Source organism: Bufo bufo, chromosome 5, assembly GCF_905171765.1.
Source record: "Bufo bufo chromosome 5, aBufBuf1.1, whole genome shotgun sequence".
NCBI classification, from domain to species: Eukaryota; Metazoa; Chordata; class Amphibia; order Anura; family Bufonidae; genus Bufo; species Bufo bufo.
This window is the reverse complement of record NC_053393.1, coordinates 465,954,639-465,972,779: the sequence shown is the minus strand read 5'-3', so window position 1 is coordinate 465,972,779 and position 18,141 is coordinate 465,954,639. Positions and strand designations below refer to the sequence as shown.

The following is an 18,141-nucleotide window of genomic DNA, read 5'->3' as shown; positions in this document are numbered from 1 at the left end:
CTATCTGAGGAAAGGGATTTAGGGGTCATTATTTCAGAAGACTTAAAGGTAGGCAGACCATGTCACAGAGCAGCAGGAAATGCTAGCAGAATGCTTGGGTGTATAGGGAGAGGCATTACCAGTAGAAAGAGGGAGGTGCTCATGCCGCTCTACAGAGCACTAGTGAGACCTCATTTGGAGTATTGTGCTCAGTACTGGAGACCATATCTCCAGAAGGATATTGATACTTTGGAGAGAGTTCAGAGAGGAGCTACTAAACTGGTACATGGATTGCAGGATAAAACTTACCAGGAAAGATTAAAGGACCTTAACATGTATAGCTTGAAAGAAAGACGAGACAGAGGGGATATGATAGAAACTTTTAAATACATAAAGGGAATCAACAAGGTAAAAGAGGAGAGAATATTTAAAAGAAGAAAAACTGCTACAAGAGGACATAGTTTTAAATTAGAGGGGCAAAGGTTTAAAAGTAATATCAGGAAGTATTACTTTACTGAGAGAGTAGTGGATGCATGGAATAGCCTTCCTGCAGAAGTGGTAGCTGCAAATACAGTGAAGGAGTTTAAGCATGCATGGGAAAGGCATAAGGCCATCCTTCATATAAGATAGGGGCGGGGGCTATTCATAGTATTCAGTATATTGGGAAGACTAGTGTCACGGCTGAGGATGCGGAAAACCCTCAGCCGTGCGATGCCAGAAGATGTTGGTCGCTGCAAGGCCAGGACAGACATCAGGGAGCTGGTCACCTCCTATCATATCCCTAACTCTGACCCTGTCTCCTAGCCGTATGAGCCGACCCTGATGGTAGGAGGGCTCATACCCCGGAAACCTAGGATTCCTACTAGCCCTCAGGGTGGCCCTCAACTAGGAGCAGGGTAAGACTCCTGTTCCTCCTAGGAACGGAGGAACAGGAGTCTCACTGGGCAGGCTACAAGAAAAGGGGGACATAAACAACTTATGGCAATGGCAGGTAAATGCAACAAGTATAGCACCTACCTTCCACAGACACAAAGCCTGGAACCCATGCAGAAGCGCTGCTGTCCACAAGAACACAAACGGACACAGCCCACACCACACATCACACAGGAACCCAGGACCATAAGCTGCAATAAACAAGCATACCTAAAACACACCTTCATAACATCATGTATGACATAAACTTATGACCACAAGGGTGGCCCACACTGGCAGATGGTAACTAACCAGGAGGATGACTCCAGCAACCATGGCTGAAGTACCCCTCAGCATCAGGTCTCCAGAAAGGCTTTATAGCCCAAAGTAGCCACACCCACACTCAGACACACCCAGTGTTCACAGACAAAGAAGGGAGTTAACCCTTCGAAAACCAGACAAGGGAAGACAGCAACTTAAAGGGGAAGTGTACACACAATTAACACAAGTTGCCTGAGACAACCGTCTGCTATGACAGCGAGCAGCCTAGCAACCAGCTCCAGCTGCTCTACTGCCACATACCTTATGCAGGGATCTCAACTCTCCCGGAGGTTCAGGGAGTCTCCCGCTATTAGATAGCGGCTCCCTGACGCCAGCATGTGAGACAATATATCCCGGAAAGGTTTATCTCAGTCAGATAGCAGAGCAGAGAGATAAGAGAAGTGACAAGACAGAGTTTAGATTACAGGTTGAATTAACCCTTTAGGGTCAAATTGGCTTCTCAAGGAGATATATATGTTAAAGGCATCCCTTCTGTCTCATTCAGTAGCTATATAACTATTGAGAGAGATGCATTTTTTGGAAAATACATTTACACATTTAACCCTCCATTTTAATAATATTATTTACCCCAGTGTTAAATTCACACCCCCTGGATGCTTTAATCATATATATAAATATGATAATTTGGGGCAGGGTAATGAGCCCCGTCCTCCACACCATAGAGCAAAGTGTGCAGATACTGCATATGTTTGGAAAATGTAATAAAAAGTTTGTGAAAAAAAAAAAAAAACTCCCTGAAATGAGTTTTTGCAGGTCGGGATGTCTGCCTTATGTTGCCAGCGGCAACCACAAGAGAGGCAACAAACTAGCGGCCCTCATCTGTGATTGACCAACCAAACCAGACCGCAGGCAACAGCATGCGGTTCAGGAGTCACGACCATAACCATGGTCGTGACAACTAGATGGGCCAAATGGTTCTTATCTGCCGAGACATTCTATGTTTCTAAGTCACTGGGAATGTCAGCATACACTGCGTGCAGAATTATTAGGCAAATGAGTATTTTGACCACATCATCCTCTTTATGCATGTTGTCTTACTCCAAGCTGTATAGGCTCGAAAGCCTACTACCAATTAAGCATATTAGGTGATGTGCATCTCTGTAATGAGAAGGGGTGTGGTCTAATGACATCAACACCCTATATTAGGTGTGCATAATTATTAGGCAACTTCCTTTCCTTTGGCAAAATGGGTCAAAAGAAGGACTTGACAGGCTCAGAAAAGTCAAAAATAGTGAGATATCTTGCAGAGGGATGCAGCACTCTTAAAATTGCAAAGCTTCTGAAGCGTGATCATCGAACAATCAAGCGTTTCATTCAAAATAGTCAACAGGGTCGCAAGAAGCGTGTGGAAAAAACAAGGCGCAAAATAACTGCCCATGAACTGAGAAAAGTCAAGCGTGCAGCTGCCAAGATGCCACTTGACACCAGTTTGGCCATATTTTAGAGCTGCAACATCACTGGAGTGCCCAAAAGCACAAGGTGTGCAATACTCAGAGACATGGCCAAGGTAAGAAAGGCTGAAAGACGACCACCACTGAACAAGACACACAAGCTGAAACGTCAAGACTGGGCCAAGAAATATCTCAAGACTGATTTTTCTAAGGTTTTATGGACTGATGAAATGAGAGTGAGTCTTGATGGGCCAGATGGATGGGCCCGTGGCTGGATTGGTAAAGGGCAGAGAGCTCCAGTCCGACTCAGACGCCAGCAAGGTGGAGGTGAAGTACTGGTTTGGGCTGGTATCATCAAAGATGAGCTTGTGGGGCCTTTTCGGGTTGAGGATGGAGTCAAGCTCAACTCCCAGTCCTACTGCCAGTTTCTGGAAGACACCTTCTTCAAGCAGTGGTACAGGAAGAAGTCTGCATCCTTCAAGAAAAACATGATTTTCATGCAGGACAATGCTCCATCACACGCGTCCAAGTACTCCACAGCGTGGCTGGCAAGAAAGGGTATAAAAGAAGAAAATCTAATGACATGGCCTCCTTGTTCACCTGATCTGAACCCCATTGAGAACCTGTGGTCCATCATCAAATGTGAGATTTACAAGGAGGGAAAACAGTACACCTCTCTGAACAGTGTCTGGGAGGCTGTGGTTGCTGCTGCACGCAATGTTGATGGTGAACAGATCAAAACACTGACAGAATCCATGGATGGCAGGCTTTTGAGTGTCCTTGCAAAGAAAGGTGGCTATATTGGTCACTGATTTGTTTTTATTTTGTTTTTGAATGTCAGAAATGTATATTTGTGAATGTTGAGATGTTATATTGGTTTCACTGGTAAAAATAAATAATTGAAATGGGTATATATTTGTTTTTTGTTAAGTTGCCTAATAATTATGCACAGTAATAGTCACCTGCACACACAGATATCCCCCTAAAATAGCTAAAACTAAAAACAAACTAAAAACTACTTCCAAAAATATTCAGCTTTGATATTAATGAGTTTTTTGGGTTCATTGAGAACATGGTTGTTGTTCAATAATAAAATTAATCCTCAAAAATACAACTTGCCTAATAATTCTGCACTCCCTGTATTTAGACCAGGGATCAGCAAGCTCCAGCTGTTCTTGAAACTAAAACTCTCATAATCCTTCTTTCACTTCTATGGGAGTTTCAAGAACAAAGAAGTAAGTGTGCACGCTGGGAGTTGTCGTTTCAGAGCAGCTGGAGTGCCGAAGGTTGCTGATCTCTGATTAAGGCCTTTTTCACACCGTGTGTCCCCCGTGGCCGTATTGCGGCCGGCATACGGCGGGTCCGCAATACACGGGGCACCGGCCGTGTGCATTCCGTATCACGGATGCGGACTTATTCACTTGAATGGGTCTGCAAATCTGGAGATACGGAAGCACTACAGAGTGCTTCCGTGGGGTTCTGTTCCGTGCTTCCGTTCCGCAAAAAGATAGAACTTGTTCCATCTTTTTGCGGTATGGACGGATCGCGGACCCCATTCAAGTGAATGGGTCTGTGATCTGCATGCGGCTGGCCCACGGTCGGTGCCAGTGCTTTGCAGACCGCAATTTGCGGTTCGCAGCGTGGCCACGGGGGACACACGTTCGTGTGAAAGAGGCCTTAGACTGTGGATACATATATATGTTAGTCTCGAGGATAATTAATAACGGGTAAGGGGTGAAGGTGACCCACAATAAATATCACCCATGATGGTAGTATCAAAAAGTGCTTTTACTGATTCATGACCATACACAAAAACAGGACATAAATATAACCCATAATGAGCAGACGTATAATACAAAAGGTTTCTGTTAGGGGGCTCTATACTGACCTGCAAGATAACATCCTCTAGGAAAGCAGCTGCAGAAGAGGAACGCTCCCCCTACAGGTTTCCCACATTGGAGGGTTCCTCAGGGGACGATGCCACCACAATAAGCATTTAATAAACATGGCAGGCACGTTAAAAACATAGTTCAAATAGAAGCTAGAAAAAAAAAACTAAGAAATGCTTCACAGATAACTAGTCCTAGGTTGGGTGGTCAAATGATCAGGGCAGTCAGTACGTCCCATGTATCCAGCGCAAGACCGATCCTCCAAATACCTCCAGATGCTGAGATTAGATATTAGGTCCTCTGGTATGAATCCAATGTTTCAAGCTACAGGGAGGGCCATTGATACAGGTGTCGATGATATTAGTAGCTCAAAAAATGGATGCTGGCTGTCCCCCTAGACCAGTGATGTCGAACCTTTTAGAGGCCGAGTGCCCAAACTGCAACCCAAAACCCACTTATTTATCGTAAAGTGCCAACACGGCAATTTAACCTGAATACTATAGTTCAATATAGTATATATTCCATGTACTTTATCATTTAGCTATTAAAGCCTGCCTACATTCAGTGTGCTGCCTGTGCTGTTCATAGAGCGCCCTGCACTGATGAATGGCAGGAAAAGTCTAAGGCATATTGGTACACCATAGACTTTTTTCACAGTGCGGGTGCCCACAGAGAGGGCTCTGAGTGCCGCCTCTGGCACCCGTGCCAGAGGTTCGCCATCGCTGCCCTAGACAATCGTCTCACCCCTCCACGCCCACACACAAAAGCCTCACTGGAGGGGCTCCAGTATCCCTAATAAATAATATCTTGGTAGTGCCTCCAGATACCAAAACTTAAAGGGGTTTTCCGAGATATTTTTATTCTCAGGACAGGTCATCAATATCAAATCAGCGGGGGTCCGACACCCGCCAATCAGGTGGTTGAAGAGAAGGTCGCGCTCCATGCCAGAGCAGCCCCCCCTTCATTGTTTACCTGCTTGCAGTCAACATCACAGAGGTGAGCAGGTGTCATTACAAGAAGCCGTCCCATTCACGGCTCCTTCCTATTCAAGTGTATAAGAACGAGCCGTCCCATAAAAGTGAATGTGGCGGCTTCTTGTAATTACACCTACTCACCTCTGCGATGGCGAGCAGGTAAACAATGAAGGAAAGGCTGCTCTGGCACGGAACGCGGCCTTCTCTTCAACCAGCTGATCGGCGGGGGTGTCAGACTGAGGATAGGTCATCAATAAAAGTATCTCAGAAAAACCCTTTAAGGGGATACTGCCACAGCTTCAAGTATTTATAAGTAAATAGAGCAGTGATGGGCACTGTATCACATTCCTGACAGTATGTAACGGTAACAGTGATAGCCTTTTAATATGTAGCAGCAGAGGATAATGGCCTAACAGCGGACTAGACGGCTAATGGATATATGGTATCCTCAGAAGAGAGGGGGGAGGAAGGGAATGCCTCCTCATAGTTACAGCTCCTGTGTCTCCAGGTGTTAGTCAAGTGTCTGTCCTTTGCAGTATATTCTGCTACTGCTAGGGAATGCCGCCTGATGAAGATGCATGCTCAGTCCTCACACAAAGTACCTTTATAGCAATACCACGTTTATATAGTTTTTCTTGCGTTTTAATACTAAAAAATAAATGTGTATGGAGTTGTGTGAGGGCTCATTTTTTACAGGGCGATCTGTACTTATTCAGTGATATCATTCTGGGGTGTGTATTTTTGATCAGTTTTTATTAAATTTTTTTGTGGGAGGTGAAGGGACCAAAAAACTGCAAATCGGCCATTTTGACTTTTTTTTTTGTTTTCGCCGTTTACCATATGGGATAAATATTTTTTAATATTTTAATAGCGCGGGTGTTTTCGCACGCGGCGATGCCCATAATGTTAGTTTTTTTTTGTTATGTATTTTGATTTGGGGGAAAGGGGGGTGATTTGAATTTTTATATTAATATTAATATTTAATTTTTTTACGTACATTTTTTAAAAACATTCATTTTTACACTTTTCAGATTGTTTCTCTCATAGACTTCAGTGCATTAGCGTTGAAGCCTATGAGGAGTACATTAGGTTCCACAAGCACTCTATCATCCAAGGCTGTACTGAGATTGTGTATTTAAAATAGTGTAAAAAGTATTATGGAATTCTATAGTGAAGAAATATGAAGAGAACTGATTTAATGTAACCACATTCTTCAACATCAGCTGATATAATTAAAATAAATGAATAAAATGATAATTATCAGTCAAAAATGGTAATTAATTATTGCTACTATAATGGTGTTTAAATTCCAACTTCTATAAATAAATAATTATTAATACAAAAAGTTCTGATAGTGAATAAATGCAATTCAATAAAGCAAAAAAAAAGAAAAAGAATAGTAATAAATGCAATTAAAACGTTTATAAAAATGATATATCGGTATATAAATATAAGATTGGTGATGGGTGATATAAAGTTGATGTTTCTGTAATATTGCTATTAAAAATTAATTGTAATAAGTGATGGTCTCCCTTTGATTTTTGCATTTATTAATGTCCACAATCCATTCATTTATAATATACAATGTTCATACTGAGCTCAGTAATTGATTTAATATTAAATATTTGTGTTTGCTACAATGTAGCTTGATTACCGTACTGATGTCTGTACTGGAAGCAATTTAGTGCTCTCACCGGCCGTCTCTTTCCATTCAGCAAGCGGTGTAGTGATGGTTTCCTAGAGTTGGCGTACCACGTGGCGTCCCTCGTGTTAACGCGCCTTTACTCCGAACTATTTGAATCTCCGCTGTGTTCGGGGATTGTAGAAATCTCACCCCGGCTAAGTTGCAAAATATTAGATGAACAAATTGAATTCATAATAGATGGAGTTAATTATATATTGTCAAGCAATTATTTCTTTTATGAATCTGATTTTTATATACACAAATGAGGAACCGCCATGGGCACCAGATTCGCCCCCAGCTATGCTAATTTGTTTATGGCACAATGGGAAGAAGATATAATCAAACCTATGCTGGGGGGAAGTCTGATGCTCTGGCGCAGATATATAAGATGACACTATCTTTATCTGGCAAGAAACAGAAGAAAGATTGGAATTATTCATAAAAGAAATCAACAACAACAATAGAAATCTAAACTTTACAGTGAATACAAGTAGAAAACAAATATACTTTTTGGACATTACAGTCAAAATACAGGATCAACATTTGATATGTAACACTTATCAGAAACCAGTGATGAAAAATAGTCACATTCTTTTTTCAAGTTGCTATATTCCAAGATGGCTGACCAACATAACAACTGGACAGTTCAGAAGATTAAAACGTAATTGCACAAATGAGGATATATTTGAGAAAGAAGCACAAACAATGAAAGAACAGTTTCTAATGAAAGATTATCCAGTAGATCTGATAGAAACATCCCTAAACAAAGTTAGGGAAATGGACAGAAGCACATTTTTTTATCGTTAAGGAAAGCAATGAAGATAAACAAGACATTTTACGCATTATACTCCCATTTAACAGCCAATACAGAAAAATAGAAGAAATAATAAAAAAACTCGCACCATATTTTACAAGATAAAACGATAGGACCACTATTAACTAAAATTCCATAAATAACGTATACCAAGGCAACATATTTAGGTATAAAAGTCACACCAAGTTACAAAAGAACAAGAACAGAAACAACACACAAAAGGTTTTTTCAGATGTGGAATCTGCAGTGGGTGCAAGATTACTAAATTTCCCCCAAAAAACACTAATATTCAGTCCACAAAAAACTCTTTTAGTCTGGAAATAAAGGACAACTCGACGGATGTAATTTACATTATACAATGCCTATGCGATAAACAATATATTGGGAGAACCAAAAGAACCTTAAAAAAGAGAATATCAGAACACATTAACAACATAAGAAAAGGTTTCGAACAGCATTCCCTATCAAAACATTTTAGACTGTCATAATAAAGACCCATCAATACTTACATTCACAGCTTTAGAAAAGGTAAAAAAACAATGTAGGGGAGGTAACTACATTGCACAGATGTCAAGAGTGGAATCGAGAAGAATTTTTGACACATTCGACACATTAATTTTAAATGGAGAGATGGAGCGCTTCAGTTTTTTGTAGACTCGGGGTGGGTGCCCTTCTTGAATGAGACAATGAGGTCCAGCTCTTTTACCAGCACCTCGATCTCTCCTCCGTGGGAGGCCCCCACCCCTATACTCATCTGCAAATTCATACCTGAAAAAGAATAAAAAGAAATAGAAGCAACAAATGAAATCCCTTCTGAAAAACAACAAATATAAAAGACGCATCAAAAAATGCAGAGGCGATACCACATTTACTAAATCAAAACAAGACAAATTCATTACACAGAGTACATATCGTCATATTTCAACTATAGTTTCTCTCACTAATTGGAAATAAAAATCCCCCCAACAATTGATTTATGGAGTTCAAATATATGATATATGATACCCACCATTTTACACTATATATGTGCCACTTTAATTATACCACCATTTTTTTTATATATATTAGGTATGTTCATTTTTTAATTACTAGGCTTAACATATGCGCAATCGACATATAGTTTTTGTGTGGAAGATAACGACTATAAGAAAAAATATATATAAATGCTGATCCATTACAGATTTTCCAGACAACATCCTTAATTTGGCACCAGGAGAAGTATATGGTGGGCTCAGCGTGCATGTTGGTACTTGCATCCCTGGATCCGATGAAAGCTGTAATGGCACCGGACGGGGTTAAAAGCAGAGTGTGCTTGGCGTGCACGCTGACCTGCATTCCCTGGATTTTGTGTGGCTGTCATGGCCCATAAACAGGTAGGAACTAGTGTTAGGGACCACTCAAATAGAGGCGACCTTGACGTGGTGAGTGGCTTACTACGCTTTGGCCAAAATGTACACCAATGCCTCATCCGGCATGGAGGCAAATTGCTGGATGTAGAGTGCTATCACATTTGTATTTTTCGTTTGTATATGTATTTCGCCATAGTGATGTGCACCACATACAGGTTGTGCTGACCCAATTCCCCACATTTTTTCTTTGTAGTATATATTGGAGGCGTGGCGATCTCCTTGGAGTCATTGCACACCTGACCAGTCAATCTGTCCTGGAGGCTGGTTTTAAAGTCAGTATAAAACTGAGTCTGCTTATATAGAACCTACCAGTAGCCATTTGGCTCCAGGAGAAGTATATGGTGGGCTCAGCGTGCATGTTGGTACTTGCATCCCTGGATCCGATATAAGCTGTAATGGCACCGGACGGGGTTAAAAGCAGAGTGTGCTTGGCGTGCACGCTGACCTGCATTCCCTGGACTTTGTGTGGCTGTCATGGCCCATAAACAGGTAGGAACTAGTGTTAGGGACCACTCAAATAGAGGCGACCTTGACGTGGTGAGTGGCTTACTACGCTTTGGCCAAAATGTACACCAATGCCTCATCCAGCATGGAGGCAAATTGCTGGATGTAGAGTGCTATCACATTTGTATTTTTCGTTTGTATATGTATTTCGCCATAGTGATGTGCACCACATACAGGTTGTGCTGACCCAATTCCCCACAACATCCTTAATTTATTTCCGCTCAACGCATCCAGAATTTAAAGGTCTCCTGCACAGATTGCATTCATATACCACTGAAGAAGGAGCGTGTAAGCTCCGAAATGCATCTGCATATTACACTGCGTGCAGAATTATTAGGCAAATGAGTATTTTGACCACATCATCCTCTTTATGCATGTTGTCTTACTCCAAGCTGTATAGGCTCGAAAGCCTACTACCAATTAAGCATATTAGGTGATGTGCATCTCTGTAATGAGAAGGGGTGTGGTCTAATGACATCAACACCCTATAACAGGCTCAGAAAAGTCAAAAATAGTGAGATATCTTGCAGAGGGATGCAGCACTCTTAAAATTGCAAAGCTTCTGAAGCGTGATCATCGAACAATCAAGCGTTTCATTCAAAATAGTCAACAGGGTCGCAAGAAGCGTGTGGAAAAACCAAGGCGCAAAATAACTGCCCATGAACTGAGAAAAGTCAAGCGTGCAGCTGCCAAGATGCCACTTGCCACCAGTTTGGCCATATTTCAGAGCTGCAACATCACTGGAGTGCCCAAAAGCACAAGGTGTGCAATACTCAGAGACATGGCCAAGGTAAGAAAGGCTGAAAGACGACCACCACTGAACAAGACACACAAGCTGAAACGTCCAGACTGGGCCAAGAAATATCTCAAGACTGATTTTTCTAAGGTTTTATGGACTGATGAAATGAGAGTGAGTCTTGATGGGCCAGATGGATGGGCCCGTGGCTGGATTGGTAAAGGGCAGAGAGCTCCAGTCCGACTCAGACGCCAGCAAGGTAGAGGTGGAGTACTGGTTTGGGCTGGTATCATCAAAGATGAGCTTGTGGGGCCTTTTCGGGTTGAGGATGGAGTCAAGCTCAACTCCCAGTCCTACTGCCAGTTTCTGGAAGAAGTCCAAGAAGCAGTGGTACAGGAAGAAGTCTGCATCCTTCAAGAAAAACATGATTTTCATGCAGGACAATGCTCCATCACACGCGTCCAAGTACTCCACAGCGTGGCTGGCAAGAAAGGGTATAAAAGAAGAAAATCGAATGACATGGCCTCCTTGTTCACCTGATCTGAACCCCATTGAGAACCTGTGGTCCATCATCAAATGTGAGATTTACAAGGAGGGAAAACAGTACACCTCTCTGAATAGTGTCTGGGAGGCTGTGGTTGCTGCTGCACGCAATGTTGATGGTGAACAGATCAAAACACTGACAGAATCCATGGATGGCAGGCTTTTGAGTGTCCTTGCAAAGAAAGGTGGCTATATTGGTCACTGATTTGTTTTTGTTTTGTTTTTGAATGTCAGAAATGTATATTTGTGAATGTTGAGATGTTATATTGGTTTCACTGGTAAAAATAAATAATTGAAATGGGTATATATTAGTTTTTTGGTTAAGTTGCCTAATAATTATGCACAGTAATAGTCACCTGCACACACAGATATCCCCCTAAAATAGCTAAAACTAAAAACAAACTAAAAACTACTTCCAAAAATATTCAGCTTTGATATTAATGAGTTTTTTGGGTTCATTGAGAACATGGTTGTTGTTCAATAATAAAATTAATCCTCAAAAATACAACTTGCCTAATAATTCTGCACTCCCTGTATATGAATGAAATCTAAAGAAGCTTCTTGTATTAAAATATACACACCGAAAGTGTCAAGGCTATATTATCATAACCCATCAAAAAGAGGTAATATCGCCGACTGCGGGAGACAGTTGGGCTAAATACTCAGCCGGGGTGAGATTCCTACAATCCCCGAACATAGCGGAGATTCAAATAGTTCGGAGTAAAGGCACGCTAACACGTGGGACGCCAACTCTAGGAAACTATCACTACACCGCTTGCTGAATGGAAAGACACGGCCGATGAGAGCACTAAATTGCTCCCAGTACAGACATCAGTACGGTAATCAAGCTACATTGTAGCAAACACAAATATTTAGTATTAAATCAATTACTGAGCTCAGTATGAACATTGTATATTATAAATGAATGGATTGAGGACATTAATCAATGCAATTATCAAAGGGACACCATCACTTATTACAATTAATTTTTAATAGCAATATTATGGAAACATCAACTTTACCAATCACCAATCTTATTGTAACGGGGTGCCGAAGGCGCACTCGGTCTCCCATCAGCCGCAGACCTGCTGCTTAGCTTCGGGAGCGAGGATCTGTGTTTGACCTCGTTCCCAGGGCGGCTTTGCTAGGTCTGCCTTGAGCGCCGAGCTGATGACTCGGTGCTCGACTGGTTGGTCTGTCGGTCATGTGACGCTGGCCACGTCACATGACCCTCACTCCCCACTATAAATACAGGCAGCCTGCTGGCCACAGGTTGCCTGTTAATTTAGGTTCCTGGCAGTTGTTGGATACCTGTGTACTTACCTGATCCTGTTCCCTGACGATCCTTTGCCTGCTCCTCCTGTACTGCGCATCCTTCCTGGTATATTGACCTCGGCTTCCACCTGACTATTCTTTGCGGACTCCTTTGGTACTTCTCGACTCTCCTGGTATTTATGACCCCGGCTTCTCCTGACCTTTCTTTGCTTATCCCTCTGTACTGCGTTGTCCTCTTGGTTTTGACCCGGTCCGTTCACTATCCGTTATTTGTCGTGTCTGTCCTTCCCGCACGTATCATAAGTTAGGGACTGCCGTCCAGTTGTCCCCTGTCATCAGGACTCGTGAGGCAAGTAGGCAGGGTCAGGGGTGAGGGTGGAGCGCAGTGGTCACTACCCTTCCCCCTGTGTGTGTGTGTGTACGTGACCGTTATATTTATATATATCATATACACTTATATTTATATATATCATTTTTTTTTACTTTTTATAAACCTTTTACATTCCTTCACATTTTCCCCAAGTTTCTTTTCACAATCACTGAAGACATTTTCAACCCTTTGGAATAATATGATATGCAGCAACTTCATTCAATAATCATGGAAATACTGAACTAAATTATAATATAAAAGGACATTACGGTAATTGATTTTTTTGAATTTTTTTAACTTGTGATTTTTATCAAATTTTTATTACTATTTTATTTATTTGCTTTATTAAATTGCATTTATTAACTATCAGAACTTTTTGTATTAAAAATTATTTATATAAGTTGGAATTTAAACACTATTATAGTAGCAATAATTAATTACCATTTTTGACTGATAATTGATTATCATTGTATTCATTTATTTTAATTATATCAGCTGATGTTGATGAATTACTAAGGTGGTTACATTAAATCAATTCTCTTCATATTTCTTCACTATAGAAATCCATAATACTTTTTACACTATTATATATACACAATCTCAGTACAGCCTGTTAATCCAACAAATTGCTTTTTATTCTCTCGTTAGACTTTTTTGGGGGAAGCCTAATTAACAGATCACCTTAATCCATATATCGCGGTAGGTGAGCCACCACATACCTATCTATAGTGCACACAAGGAATTGCACTCCCAGATGGTCACTTTTGACTACGGCATCTGAGGGGTGCTGGCTGAAGGGTCCTGGAGGGCCTCTGCCGTGGCCTTCCTTCCTTCTGCGGTCTTCTTCGTCTTCTTCTTGGGAGGCTTGGCGGTTGAGGTAGAGGCCATGGCTTCTTCCTTCTTCCTGCCTTCCTCTCCCTGGAACGTCTGCTGGGCGGAGCTTCTTCCGGGGAAGGGCTTCGCCGAGCCTCTTTTCCTCGTCGGGTCCCCCGAGGCCGGAGTCTTCAGGCCGGAGTCTTCAGTCCTCGTCGTCGGGGTTCCTCGTCGAGTCTTCGCAAAGTCTTCTCCTGGATCGCAGTCGGAGAAGATCTTCCAGCTGTCGTGTTCGGGGCTGTCTAGATCCAAGTAAGCACTGTCTAACGTCGTACACCAAGACTATTAAGCCACAGGCCAAGAGGAGGTCGGAGACCAGAGCACTCTTGTTCCCTGGGGAATAGCCCTACACCCAATAGCAGCAGTGAGCTGAAGCTGAATTTAATCAACGATGCTCAAAGGCAGAGTGCAGGGGGTACCCACAAGGACCTGGGCCGGCAAGAAAAGGCAGACTGATAAGAACAGATACTACACTTGATCTTAGCCAAAAGGCCGAGAAGCGACGTTTCAATCAAAAAATCTGAGGGGTTAAATGAATGCAATTGACATTATTTTCGATTGCATACATTCATCCCGGGTGTCTTCTGTTTACAACAGCAGGCACCCAGCGGCTATGATGCCCCCATGATCGCGAGCGGGAGTCATCTTTAAAGTCCCACCCAGTGCTGTACATGTACGGCGCTGGTCAAGAAGGGTTTAATGTTGTTGATTGATTACTTATAGCTAATGCAAACCCACAAGTTAGTATCTCAGAAAATTAGAATATAAGACCAAATAAAAGAATGATTTTTAATACAGAAATGTTGGCCTACTGAAAAGTCTGTACAGTATATGCACTCAATACTTGGTCGGGGCTCCTTTTGATGAATAACTGCATCACTGTGACTTGACATGGAGGTGATCACCCTGTGGCACTGCTGAGGTGTTATGGAAGCCCAGGTTGCTTTGATAGCGGCCTTCAGTTCATCTGCATTGTTGGGTCTGGTGTTTATTGTGTTACTCTTAATAGGTCAGACGAGTTTGCTGGCTAATCAAGCACTGTGATACCGTGGTTATTAAACCAGGTATTGGTACTTTTGGCAGCGTGGGCAGGTGCCAAGTCCTGCTGGAAAATGAAATCAGCATCTCCATAAAGCTTTTCAGCAAAGGGAAGCATGAAGTGCTCTAAAATTGATAAATGGCTGCGCTAACTTTGGACTTAATATAACACAAGCAGATGACATGGCTCCCCAAACCCTCACTGACTGTGGAAACTTCACATTGGACCTCAAGCAACTTGGACTGAGGGTCTCTCCACTCTTCCTTTAGACCCTGGGACCTTAATTTATTTTCATATGAAAACAGGACTTTGGACCACTGAGCAACAGTCCAGTCTTTTTTTTCCTTAGCCCAGGGCACCTGATGTCTCTGGACCATGAGTGGCTTGACACAAGGAATGTGCCAGGTGTAGCCCATGTCCTTGATGCGTCTGTGTATGATGGCTCTTGAAGCATTGACTTCAGTCGCAGTCCACTCCTTGTGAATTTCCCCTAAATTCTTGAATGGCCTTTTCTTGACAATCCTTTCCAGGCTGTGGTTATCCCTGTTACTTGTGCACTTGTTTCTATCACACTTTTTCCTTCCACTCAACTTTCCATTAATATGCTTGCATACAGCGCTCTATGAACAGCTAGCTTCTTTGGCAATGACCTTTTGTGGGATACCCTCCTTGTGGAGGGTGTCAATGACTGTCTTCTGGACAACTGTCAGGTCAGCAGTCTTCCCCATAATTGTGTAGCCTACTGAACCAGACCGAGGAACCATTTAAAGGCTTAGAAAACCTTTGCAGGTGTTGTGTGTTGATTAGCTGATTAGAGTGTGACACCATGAAGGAGATATATCAAAACCAGCGCAAAGGAAAACTGGCTTAGTTGCCCACAGCAATTAATCAGATTCCTCCTTTCATTTTCCAAAGGAGCTGTAAAAAATGAAAGGTGGAATCTGATTGGTTGCTATGGGCAACTAAGCCAGTTCTGCATTACATCAGTTTGATAAATCTCCCCCCATAAGTCTGCAATATTGAACTTTTTCACAATATTCTAATTTTCTGATATACCGACTTTGGGGTTTTCATTACCTGTAAACCATAATCATCAACATGAAAAGAAATAAACACTTGAAATAGATACTTCTGTCTGTAATGAATCTATATAATATATGAGTTTCACAGTTTGAATTGAATTACTAAAATAAACTTTTTGATAATACTAAATTATTGAGATGCACCTGTAAATGCAAGTGATTACAATGTTAGAGTGAAAGGATACATTTATTGGGGAAAACCATACAATTTAAAGGGGGCTCTAGGACCCTGTTGGGTCTCTCTAGCCTGGATACAAGTTGAGATTTATTATTTATTTATTTATTGTGCTTTACAGACATTAGCATCAAGCTGTCCCCAATGGGGTTTACAATCTAAGGTTCCCATCAGTATGTCTTTGGAGTGTTGGAGGAAACCCATGCAAACTCAGGGAGAACATACAAACTCCATGAAGATGTTCTCCTTGGTTGGATTCAAACCCAGGACCCCCTTCTGCAAGGCACCAGTGCTAACTACTAAGCCACCATGCTGCCCAGTTGGGCACAGAGGCATACAGGTTCTGTTTGGTATCCTGAGGAACTTTTACCCACAGATGTTGAGCTGAGCCTGTAGATCCTGCACACACATAGGTTGCTGAAGCTGGCATCCCAGCTAGTCCCATAAATGCTTGATTGGCGATAAATCTGGCAACATGGCAGGACAAGGAAATGTTGCACTCTGGGACATTCCTGGGAAACCCTTGCTGTGTGTAGTTGAGCATTATCCTGCTGATCAATGCCAGCTGTAAGTCCTGCAAGAGAGACAACAGATGTGGCCACAGGATGTCCTGTACATATCGATGAGCTGTGTGTCCCTAGTATCACTACTAGAGGTGACAGACTGTCATATCATCCCACCAGCAGATGGGGCAGTGCGTCACTCCACAGCAAAGGAAGGATTGAAGTGCCTACCACAAAGCCTCCATACTTGAACCTACTGTTGTTGGATCCCAAATAGAACCTGGATTTATCGCTAACGGTTTGTAGTCAAGGTTTCTCAGTCACCTTGAAATGGTCCAGGCAGAGACTAGTTGTCTAACTAGTGTCTCCCATGTGCAAATTCACCCTGCCTCATGGAAATTTATCATGGTCCACCATTGCTGTAATCTGCCACCAAAAAAGTTATGCTCCCTCTCCGCTTCTCTACCTTTTGCCCTGAGCACACCAGACCTCACTGTCTTCTCCACAGACTTTTTCATCTGGCATTACTGACAACTTCTGCTGGACCATTTGCTACTTTCACACTGCCGTTTCAGGGTCCGCCTGTGAGATCTGTTTCAAGGCTCTCACAAGAGGCCCCAAACGGATCAGTTTAGCCCCAGTGCATTTTGAATGGATGCGGATCCGTTCAAAATTCATCAGTTTGGCTCCGCTCCGCCTTCATTCCGCTCTAGAGGCGGACACCAAAACGCTGCTTGCAGCGTTTCGGTGTCCGCCTGGCGGTGCGGAGCCAAACGGATCCGTCCTGACCTACAATGAAAGTCCATGGGGACGGATCCGTTTACATTGACACAAATATGGTGCAATTGTAAACAGATCCGTCCCCCATTGACTTTCAATGTAAAGTCAGGACGGATCCGTTTGACTTCACTTAGGCTTAGACTTTTTTTGACTAAGTGTATGCAGATGGATCCGTACTGAACGGATACCATCGTTGGCTTTTTTAGGTGCGTATCCGTCTGTGCAGATACCAGACGGATCCGCACCTAACGCAGGTGTGAAAGTAGTTGACCCCATCCCTCGGCAGGCCTTGTTGAAAGCTTAGTTTTTCCATTCCAGGCTTTGTGGCACCACTGGCTATGTGACCAGCACCCCTTTCCCTACTCCTAGCATTATCAGCCTTATTACTATCCCTAACATGCTAGAGATGCACTGTCCCCCTTATGATTCCTCAAGCCTAGCCACTCCTTGCCATTGATTAGACAGCAAGTAAACAGTCAATTCCTAAATGATGCATGTGACCGATGTAGCCTGCTCCCCTTGCATCACAAGGGATGCTATGGATGTCAGTTAATGCACAACTAATGTGCATATGCAATATCCTGATGTATTAATGGCTTTTCTTGATAAAGTCCTACTTGGCCCAACCCCTTTAAGTGACTTGCTCCAGAAATAGGCGGCAGAGCTACCTACTCTGTCCATTGTGTAGAGGATGGAGCTTGTTACTGCAGCACTGGGAGCAGGTTTGGTGAGGTGGGAAGGACAATCCCTTTAGGCCTCTTTCACACAGGCGTCCCGGATTTGCTCCGAATGCATCGCGTGTGCATTGCGGGAAAACTGCGCGAGTAGGCACGCAATTGCAGTCAGTTTTGACTGCATTTGCAGTAC

General features: G+C 42.6%; 1 pseudogene; it reads right to left on the bottom strand.

Annotated features, from left to right (window-relative positions):
• Window positions 1-13,997: 13,997 nt before the first annotated feature.
• On the bottom strand, window positions 13,998-14,199 carry LOC121002927 (annotated as a pseudogene).
• Between the last annotated feature and the right edge of the window lie 3,942 nt (window positions 14,200-18,141).